Source organism: Neofelis nebulosa, chromosome 13, assembly GCF_028018385.1.
Source record: "Neofelis nebulosa isolate mNeoNeb1 chromosome 13, mNeoNeb1.pri, whole genome shotgun sequence".
Lineage (NCBI taxonomy): Eukaryota > Metazoa > Chordata > Mammalia > Carnivora > Felidae > Neofelis > Neofelis nebulosa.
Genome location: NC_080794.1, coordinates 72,413,622 through 72,424,589, shown reverse-complemented (window position 1 = coordinate 72,424,589; position 10,968 = coordinate 72,413,622).

The following is a 10,968-nucleotide window of genomic DNA, read 5'->3' as shown; positions in this document are numbered from 1 at the left end:
CCCCAGTTTCCTGCATCAGCGCTGGCTCTGCCCAGCCCACACCCGCTCCCTTGGGCTCCTCGTGCAGTCATGGTACTATTCACAAGCTGACTTCTGTTTTCTTTTCAAAGCCAAAAAAGACATCAAGCTGTCAAAAAAGAGGCTTTTCCAACATTCTGGCTGGTTGGGGGTGCTCGGAGAGAGTCTTTTGTTTCTTTGTGCCGTGGGGAAATGACCAAACGCAGGATTGAAATTCACCCTTGAGGTGGAAAAGTGGGGTCCTCCCTCAGGGGTGGCAAAAAGACACAGTTCCCTAAACAGGGAACAGGTCACCCCCACAGGCCCTGCATCATTTCCCCTAAAGAAGAGGACAGCTTTGAGTCACAGCCACAAACATGTCATTGTACATTGAGCACCTGTGTGGGAGGGAGGTGTGGGGGGCAGGGAAGAGCCAGGAGGCCACCAGCAAGAAGGGCTAACATCTATTAAGTGCTCACTGCTTTCCAGGAAGTCTGTTGAGCCTTTGTATCAACCATCTCATTTAATCCTTCCACACAAAGAAGGTATTGTCATCTTCCCATTTTATGGAGGAGGAAGCTGAGGCTCGGAGGTCCTATAGCTGTGAGCAGCAGAGCTGGGATTTGGATTCTGGTCTGACTTCAGAGTCTGAGTTCCTAGCCATGGAACCAGGATTCTCACAGTGGAGTCCGGAAACCACCTGCCTGGGGATTTCCCAGGATGCTTGATAAAAATGCGGTGTCCTGAGTCCTGCCCCGGTTTACTGGATCAGAACCTCAGGGAATAGAGCCTGGAGGCTGTGACTTTGACAATCTTTCCATCAGGCATTCTGATACATGTGAAGTCTGAAACCCCCTGTGTGCTGGGCTCCAATGTCCACTCAGTGGGGACAAGGGGGTGGGGGGTGGGAGGTAAGAAGGTCCTGAGCAGCAGACGGTCCTGCATGATGCACCAAGTGGTTTGGGGTTAGTTCAGTGACAGGAACATCTGTTGGAGAGCCCCCCAGCCCCTGGGGGCTGTCTTCTCTCTGCACCTGCATTCGCTGGGGCCTAGCTGGTTAACTCCCAGCCCCAGGCCTGAGCTCTGTGGGTCTGCAGGAGGAGAGACCTGCATGGTGTTTCCATTATTTACGCCCAAGTTCTTGCCAGGACTGTGGCCAACTCATCTCAAGGATAATTCAGCTTCCAACCCCCCTAAATCCTTCCATTACGAGACGCTGCCCCCAGAAGGCTCCTTTCTCTCGCTTCCTGCAAACCTCACCTCCACCAGCCTGTGCCATCTGTCCTACTCTTCCAAAGAGGTCACTAGCCCAGGATGATCTTCTCTAGAATGACAATTACCAGAGTTAGAGACAGTGATTTCCTGGTGGGGTTGTTCGGTGGTACAGCCATCTTCTGAAGCTTGGTTAGAAACAGAGATAGGAGGGGTGCCTGGGTGGCTTAGTCGGTTGAGTGTCCAACTCTTGATTTTGGCTCAGGTCATGATCTCACAGTCGTGAGTTCGAGCCCTGCGTCAGGCTCTGCATGGGCATGGAGGCTGCTTGGGATTCCCTCTCTCCCTCTCCCTCTGTCCTTCTCCCCCCGCCCCCCGCAAAAAAGGAAAAGAAATAAAGAGGGGAGGCATGTGGCCAATGCTAAGTCACATATGATAACCCAGGCAGGCCTTCCTGACTCACAGAGGCGGCAGCACGTGACAGGAACACAGTGAAACAGAACGATCTGTCCTGGCCTGGGAATGCCAGCAGGTAGGGGAGGGAGAGGCTGCTGCTAATACCGGGGGGTCACATGCCCGTCCACAGACTCCATAACCTGCTCCTGCCCCTCACATCACCCTGGGAAATGTGTGGGACCTACTTCCTCTGAGCCCTCGTGACTCAGCTGGTCTCCGCAGCTGCTCTGGATGTTATTTTTAACCCGACTTCACCTGGGTGGGGTGGGGACCAGATTTGCCTGGACGATTCCACCAGTGGGGCAGCAGAGAAAGATGACAACCCCCCCCCCCCCTTCTAGCACTTGGAAGAACCTCTGCCCTGGAAGCAGCTGCCATGCAGCCCACCTGCAAACTGACCGGCCTCCCTGCCCAGCCGTGTTTTGTCCTGGAGCGGCTCCTGGCACCCCTCGGGTAGGTACATCCAGGCCAGGGTGGACAGCAACCCCACAGGCTGCAGAACGACCAGAGATGGAGGCTGCTGGGCAGGCCAGCAGCGGCCCGGACCTCTTTTCTTCTGCCACCTGAGCCTCCTCCCCGTCCTCCCTCCGTGCCGCCTCCTCTGCACGTCCTCCAGGAGAAGGGCAGCGCAGATGGACAAGCACTCCGTCTGTTTGACGATGGCTGGTCCAGACAGCAAGTCCTCCTCCTTCTCCATCTGGCTGTGTCGCCGAACTTTCTGCTGAACGCCTTCCAACCCTATCGGCAGCTGTCCTGCGGGAGGAGCCTGTGCCAGGGAGAACAGAATAATTGCCTCTCATGTTGTGCATGCAGAGCCTTCATTAACACATCCCCAGCGTGGCATTTGCAGCCCTCTGTCACAGCAGCCCCATTGAGTAGCACGCAATTCATCACCCCCAGGACTCTGTGCTGTCTTGAAAGAGCCAATTAGTCCTGTGTTTCTGCGTGTTGCTTTGGCACATTCAGAAAGTCATGTCATTGCTGCTGTTGTTACTTAAGGAGAGGAGGTTTCTCTGCGGCCTCGCTCACTCAGTGGTGCATAGAAGGGACCTGGCTTAGTCACTCTCCGTCTTTCTTTTTTGGCACAAGGAAGCAATATTGGCAATGCACAGATGACATGGAAGGAGGAGCATGGGGCGAAGGGGGTCGGGAGACTTGGCTGTTAGCAACGGCTCTGCCAATGGTTAGGTATGTCATCTGGAGCAAAACATTTCCAAACGTCACTTTCTTCACTTATAAAATAAGGCATTGGCATTGGCTCATGGCATCTTAGAGCTCCCCTAGTCTACCTCTCATTTTATGGAGAGGTAAACGGAGGCACCGATTGGCCATTCGACTCACCCACAGTCATGTTAAGACTTGAGACCTCAGTTCAAGCTTTCTGTCTCCTGAACTGGGCTGGGGCTGGATGAAAAAAAGAAGCATTTAGGAGAGCAAAGACACGATGAAGGGATTCCATCCTTTGTACATGTAGGCAGCTACAGAAGGATGACGTTTCCTCCACATCAAAGATTCCAGGGCTTAAAGGAGCGGTTCTCATCCAGGGACCATTTTTCCCATAGGGGACATTGGGCAAATTTCTGGAGACATTTTGGGGGACAGGGTGAAGGGACATCTAGTGGGTAGAGTCCAGGATGCCACCAGCACAGGACAGGGAATGATCTGGCCCAAAATGTCATTAGTGCTGAGACTGAGGCCCCAGCTGGACGCCCGCTCCTTTCTCTATTGCCACCTGCCCTGGGGTTTTAAAAATTCTCGCTTCCTTGTTTTTAGCCTCAAAGGAACTACCTTTTTCTGATTTTGCTCTTGATGCTTATTTTTAAAAATAATGACTTTCCTGCATGTAAAAATCATCCATGCTCCTTTTAGAGAATTTAGAGTATTCAGGAAGGTACAAGAAAAATATAAGTCAATCCCACCACATAGAGGTAAATAGTAAGAATGTTCTGATACTTGGTATTTTTTCCATATTACCCGAGATTCACTGAGCACACTCTGATTTCTCCTCTCTCGTGGCTTTTCTCAACAATCCTCTTTGCCCTCTCTCCAACCCCCACTGTTGAAATCATATTCAAACCTCCTCTGGGAAGCACGGTGTGCCACTTAGGACCCCACCCAAGCCGGAAGTGAATTCTCCTGTCTCTACACATCTCACAAACATTGATTTTGACATTTTGAGTTTTGTTATTCTTGCTGTTGCTGTTTGGTATTTCAGTTCTCTGTAAATGCCTTGAGGGTGGGGACTAAATTTTAGTCTCCTGAGTGTGTGTCCCCTTCCCATTTGTGCATGCGCGCACACACACACACACACACACACACACACAATGTGGTCCAAGAATATCACCTAACATGGATCTGTCCTCTTTCTTCTCCTGACATCACCGTCCTCTTCCTTCCAGACTAAATAACCATCCTTGGTTCTTAGTCACCGAGAACATTTCAATCAGTGGCTTTTGTTGCTCCATCATTTGGAATTATTCTGGAGCTCTTCTTTCCAACTGCATGAATCTTGGAGACATTTAGTATTGTAATAAAAATCCAGAGCTCTAACGTAAGGAGTCCCTACTATGTTTCAGGCATTGGGATAGATGCTTGTGTAAATTTCTGATTCCACCTAAGCCATGGAAGAGGTATTGTTGACACCTTTTTACAAATGTATATGCTAAGGCTTAGCAAGGCATTATAGTTTGCCCAAGGTCACCTGGCTGCCCAGAGGAGGCACTGGGATTTAACCCAGGGCCACTCGGCTCCACAGCTATGGGCACCTTCTCGAGGTTTCTCAAGTCCTATGCAATAGGCCTGCTCCTGCTCGCCTCTGTTTTTACAGGGAGAGGCAGCAGGTGGGTGCATCAGTGCCTGTGGTCTGGGTGGCGGCTCCAGGCAAGGCGTCTCCCTAAAGAGAAGTTATGCAGCCCAACCCAGCTCCTTGGCCGTGGGAACCTCGGGCTGGTGGCAAGGTGAGCTGCTAGGGAGCCTGGTGGACAGCTCGAGTGCAATCCAAGCTCCCAGGAGGCTGAGCTGGTGGCATCCGGAAGTCTAGCATTTCCTGATGCTTTGTGCTAAGTGCACTACACAGGAGGCTGGCGATGGGTGGCTTGCCCTGCAGACACCTGTCTGTTGGAGGGCTGGTGTCCACTTTCCCTTTGTCAGGGGGCTGACCAGCTAGTCCGAGCAGGGGAGGTCTGGGGTTGAGCTCTATCAGAGGGCGGCACACCTCTCCCTCCCTGGCCATCCCCTCCTCCTTCTCAGCCCTCCTCTCAAGCTTCCAGTTGTTTCTGCTACTTCTGAGGGTTTCTTTGCTTTCATGGTATGACAGACCAAGTACAGGCTCGAGATCAGGGTGGGCTTTTCAGCCAACAAAGTGAGCTTATATAAATCACTTGTCTTCTTGGGGCCTCAGCTTCTCCATCTATAAAATGGAAAGAATGATGCCTAGCTTCAGCAGGCTGGAATGAAGATTAATTGGATGACAAAGACAAACTGATGTGTTGTACACGCTCAAAAATCTCTCTCTTCCTTTCTGGTATACAGCAGAGGGTGGTGCGAGGGTGGCTGGAATACGCGTGGGAAAGGAAAGTGGGTTGGATTGGGGAGGTTGGGAGGGACAGGCAAGGAGTGGCCCATTCCCTCCTGTTTGTTTTTCCACCTGGAGCCCCTGTGGAGGGGAATCCCTCTGTGGCTGCTGGTAGCCTTGCTCAGTCACTGGCACTGATGAAACCTCCTGTTTAAACCTCCGTGTGGGCTCAGAATCAGCTTCACTCCATTCCCATGAGACAGGGGAGCACAGTGGTGAGAGGAACAATCTCCAGGCGGCCTGGCACACAGGTTCTGCCACCGTGTGGCCTCAAGCAAGTTGTTTAATTTTAGAGCCTCGGTTTTCTTAGCTGTAAAATGGGGATATCAATACCTGATTGGGTTGCCTGGGATAATTAAATTCGATCCTACATGGGTTGTGCTTGGCTGAGCCTTGTGCATAGGACATGCTTTAATAGGCTAGCTATTATTGTTCGTTTTGGAGGTTGTTGTGATCACTCGTAGCCACAGACTGTGCCATTTCCTGGGGCTGCCTGAGTTGGAGACATGCTCACTGGGAGAGGGTGACTGGTTCACCAGAGCACCCCTGGCCCACACCTGGCAAGCCGTGTCATCCACTGGATGATGGGTGAGCCAGCTGGGTCAGCCTCGTGGCTGAGGACCGGCAGCCCAGGTGTCAGCAGAGGCTGCATTCCAGCGACGTTCCTCCTTGGCAGAAACTTCAAAACCAGAGGAAGATATTACTCAGACAGATTCGGAAGGCATTCCAGGATGTCAAACCCAAGGCTTATGATCCAGAGCAGCTGATGACAATATGGAGCGCTATGAGAAGCCTGGACTATTGCCTGGCCTCCTCGAGGCAGAGGGCATGTGGGGAAAGAGGGGCCCCAGGATGGAGGCTGACCATGACCCCACTCCACGTCAGGCTTTGCACAAAGCCTCTGAAGACGGAATTCTGGTTCCTGCCCACAAGAATGGGCCTCCTGAAGCTATGACTTCTTCCTCCAGCTCCTCCTCCTCCTTCTTAGGAGAAGTCACCTGTGGTGGTGGTGGGGGGGTGGGGTGGGCTCAGCTGACCTTTCTGGCCCTCATTGTCGTCCTGTCCTGGGACAATGAGAACTCCTGGGGCCTCCGTGTTGTGATGGGCAGGTGGGCGGAAGCTGGATCCTTCATTTGGGGACTTTGGCCCCTGTTGTGGGCCGGACCCCATGCTAGGTTTCCTGTCCCCAGCTGAGAAGGACCCCACGGGAGCTCACAGTGCAAGGGGAGGGGGACAGGCATGTGAACGTGGCAGAAAAAGTCCACGAGCTGACAGAACGGCATCACGCCCACAGGCGCCAAGCCACGCCAAGCAGGTGGGACGTGGTTGCTGAAGCGTGGCCCAGAGACACAGGACCTGGGAGGGCGGTAGGTCTGGGGAAGAAACAGGAGAGTGGCACGCAAAAGCAGGATGAGCCACGGGCCTCTGCGGCTGCTGAACATGACAGTGACGGGGAACTGGCAGGACCCAGAGGGGAGACAGTGAAGCCAGAGGAAGAGGAAGGGCCCAGAAAGAAGGGAACGTGGAGGGACGCGCTGAATATGCCCTGGGCACCTTAGCCAGACACCCTGCTGAGGAGCGTTCCTTTAATCCTGCAAACATCTCTCCAAGCTGGGTATTAGAGTACCCCTCCCCAAACAGGAAGGTGAGGCCCAGAGGGCATCTGTGACTCGCCCCAGTTCTGGGGCTGCAAGTCTCCAACCATCCCCCGGCCCTGCCTGCCTATCCCTGGGCCAAGCAGGAGGAGAGCCCCGTGCCTTTTCGGTGCGAGCGCAGCCTTGCAGAGGCTCCCCTGCAGGGTGACACGATGCAGACGGACGCCGCCTCACATGACTTGTACATATTTTCATGGATTTGCTTATTTTAACTCAGCCCAGAACTTCAAGGGAGCATCATTCCTGGAGGATTTGTTCATCGATGTGTCACGGTCTAGCGACTGAGGCCATGAGCGAGAAGGAAAGGGGCAGGTTCAGAGGCCCAAACATCCGTCCCCTACGCGTCTTGTCAAGGTGGGGAGCGGGGAGCCCTGCGGCCCTTGGCTGCCCTTCGTCTGGGGTGGGAGAAGGGCTGGCGGGAGGTAAGCCACGGCAGGAAAGTGCTCCGGCAGCTCGGCCCTACGGCAGCACCAGTGGTACGCCATATTCCCAGGTCGTCCTGCCACCCCAGGCGCAGGCGGCTGCCAGGTGCTGCCCCCTGTCCCACGCTGGGTACACCCCACAGAACACGCAAGTCGCTGTCACTGTAAGGATGGGGAGGCAGGGGCGCAGAGCAAGTGCTACTTGCCAGGCAGCTTGAGAGCAGTGTTCCTTCAGTGACCTACTGGAGGTCACAGTGTCTCACACCCGTCACTCAGTCCCGACAGCGACAGCGACAGCGGTGCTTGGGCCTCTTAGCCAAGTCTTTATTTGTTTGAAGCCCGATTCTTCTCAGGGGTGTTTTTGTCTCCTCCCCCCCGCCCCCGCCTTTTCTTTAGACCTCGGGGGCTGGGGCGGGAGACTGAAGGTGGAGATGTGCTGTTTTGCACAACCAACTTGCCTGCACATCATCCAAACACCGAGTTCCGTTCACAGAGGAAGTGAGAGGTGTCCGATTCGGTCACGCAGAACGCAGCTGGGCTGCTTGAAACCCAATGCAGCGGCTGCTCTGAAGGAGGTGTCGTCCCTGTCCCGGTAAGGGGCTGAGTCACAGCAGACGCCACTCCCACGTCAAAAATACCGGGCCATTGTCCTGGGGAGCTCGGCCCCTCACGCAGGTCATTTCCGACCCACTCCCTGGAATCACATTAAAGGAAAGAGAAGGAAAGGAAAAGAAGGAGAAACCAGGATTGGCGAAGCAGGCCAAGGAAGAGGAGAGCTGGACAGTCAGATCCGCCCCCAAGGGTGGGACCCCACCACGCCCTGGGTCCTCTTAGCCTGGGTCACACTGGGGGCCCGGGAGCCAATCTCGGTTGTGTGGCATCCAAAGACTTAAAGTTTGGGGGCATTGCTTACTAAAAAGAATACAAAATTCTGAAAACAAAGTACAAAAGTGAGTATTTATTTAGATGGGAGGGCCGGGGAGCACGGGAAACTGCTGACACTCCACAGATTCGGGTCTGTGTCCTCAGAGACCTCCTTCGCTAGGTTACCAGAAATGCAGACGTAGAAACGCTTCCTGTTTGTAACCTGCACGCCTTCCCTGCCTGGAACCCTCCCAGCCTCTCCCCGGTCTGGGGGCCCCAGAAGCCAGTGTCTTGTCAGCTTTACAGTAAGCACACCTCTGATGAGACCTCAGTCGACAATCTGAGGATTTTAAGAGCTGTGGGTGCACAGACCTCCCCCAGCACAGGTGTTCCTGACCCTTTTGGGTGTCCTGGTTTCCTTTGCGAATTAAACGACAGCTGTGGACCTTCCCCAGAAAAATGCATAATACTAACGCCCACTAAATTTTGCATCTAATTCCAGGGATTCTTGGACCCCCTTAAAGCTTACCCCAGGTAGGGATCCCCTGACCTAGTGCAACCCACCCATTCAACAGGTGGGGCAACGAATTCCCAGAGTGGGGAGTGACTTGCTCAAAGGTCACACACAGTCAGCAGGGGGCGGGGCGGGGGACAGAGTCAGGACTCAAATCCAACTCCCCCTCCCCCCCCCTCCTCCCCCACCAACTCCATCCCCTCCTGCACTGTCACAGCCTTGCCCCCTTGGCTGGACGGAGAATGGGGCCTCCAGGGAAGTGTCCTTTCCTTGTCTTTGGTGTCTATCCTAGACATGTATTTTTGCCCAGTGTAGTTCAGACAGGGCAGGAGTGATGGCGTTGAAACAAACACGGACAGGAGGAAAAATGTTGCGTGGTCTGGGTTTAAACGCAGTGAGGAACTGAAAGTTGGGAGAGAGGGAGAAACAGTAAGTAAACAACTCCCGAATCTCCCGAGAGAGCAACGTCTGTGCTGCTATGTTTGGTGCCTGGAGACCCGAGCCCTGGGGGGAGGTCCCAGCAGGAGTCACATCAGACTGGGCCTTGCCTGAGCCCCGTCCCCTTCCTGTGCTGCTCTCTCCCCTTGTACTCAACTTGGGTCATTGGTGGCTTCTTGGTGGCCTGAGCTCTGTGCTTTGCAGTGGTGGTTTCTTCCCCCTGCGTCACTCTCCTCTCTGCCAGTCACCACTGACACTTCCTCTGAGCCCCCAGCTAACTTAGGTCTCTCAGCACCTCCCCTCTCTGCACCCGGTTCACCTCTTTCAGAGCACATAGTGGCCTTTACGGTTCTGTATCTGCTTCGGGGCTGTGTCCCCCCCCACCCCCCAACCAGTCATTAAGCTCTGAGGGCACAGGGTCTGGGCCCTGGGCACAGCATATGAAGGCTCTCCATAATCACACGCTGATTTCAATGGTGGTGGTGCATCTGCCGTTTGGACCTGGGCATCTGCAACAAATGCCTGTGGGGCAGCTCATTCCTGAGATCCTGACCAAGCCGGCACGCAGCTGGAAGCTTCAGCTCCAGGCACAAAGGGAACAAGAGCAGGCAGTCAGTACCGTGAGTGGTGCCCAGCTCCTCACAGCAGAGGCACCAGCCAAGCAGAGGCGCACGGGGGAGCTGACATACAAGCCAGGCTCTGTGTGTCTCCAAAGTGGGTCCTGGTCCTCTGCCTTTTGCTCAAGGGCCCACCTGTTCTAACTCTGAGGGTCCCCTGATCCTCAGCCAGCCAGCTCACCCACAGTTGTGCCAAGGACCGTCAGCAGAGGTCATGGGCAGATGGCTGGGAATGACATCCCCTGAGGGCTTCACCTCTCTGGGAATGATTAAGGAACTCAGAAACAGTTTTCTCTCCTGCCTTCTGGGCTCGCCTCCAGATAATGGAGCTATCTTGAGAGGGCAGCCTGTTGTTCATACTCAAGTATTTTTTCTTTCATTCCATTTCGTTTGGGGTTGAGTGTATTTTGAGTGTATTCTTTTTTTTTTTTTCAACTTGACACCAATGAGTCCATGACTGATGCTGTGTGCGATACTTCCCAAGGGCTGGGAGTCTTGACCAGTTCTTTCTTCTTCTCAGTATGGGGCTGTGGGGTGAGGAGGGGAGGGGTTCATGTGACAGAGAGGCACTGAGGCCCAAACTGGTCTTCTTCTACCAGGCTTGCTGCCTGGAGAGCAGGGGTTGTGGGGGGAGAGGGCGGGTACTGACTCTAGACAGTTTCTCTTCCCACTCCCATCTCCCCACCCATTGGGGGCGGAACGGCAGGAGGTCAGGGACAGATGCATTCACCTCTGCAGATGGGAACCTGCTCCAGTGTGCCCCTTGCTTGCTCTTAAACACACCCCAACAGAGCAGCTTTCTCCTTCCCCCCATCTCTGATGAAATAATCGGTATGAAAATTTGTGTCTCCTGATAAGATGCCAGATACTTCCATTTTCTTGCACCAATCACCTTTGCAGGGGGTGAGAAATAAGCCACAATAGGATGTTTAGGCCGCTGAGCAAAGCTGATTGGTGCGGATGGGTCCGGGTGCAGTGTTGGAGCTAGCTGACTTGCCGTCCTTCTCCAGTTAATCACGATGCAGCTTGCAGCGGAGTCCTGAAGCTTTGGTGGATGTAAGACAGCCTCAAGGCCAAGATGACTAGTCTCTGGGCGTCACGACAGGGCCTGCAGCCTCCCTCCTTTCCTTACTCAGCTGGTGACTCTGTCTTTGATCACTGCATCATGGCTTTAGCACTTTGTCTTTGTTCCGGAAAAACCTTTACATTTGCCCTGTCA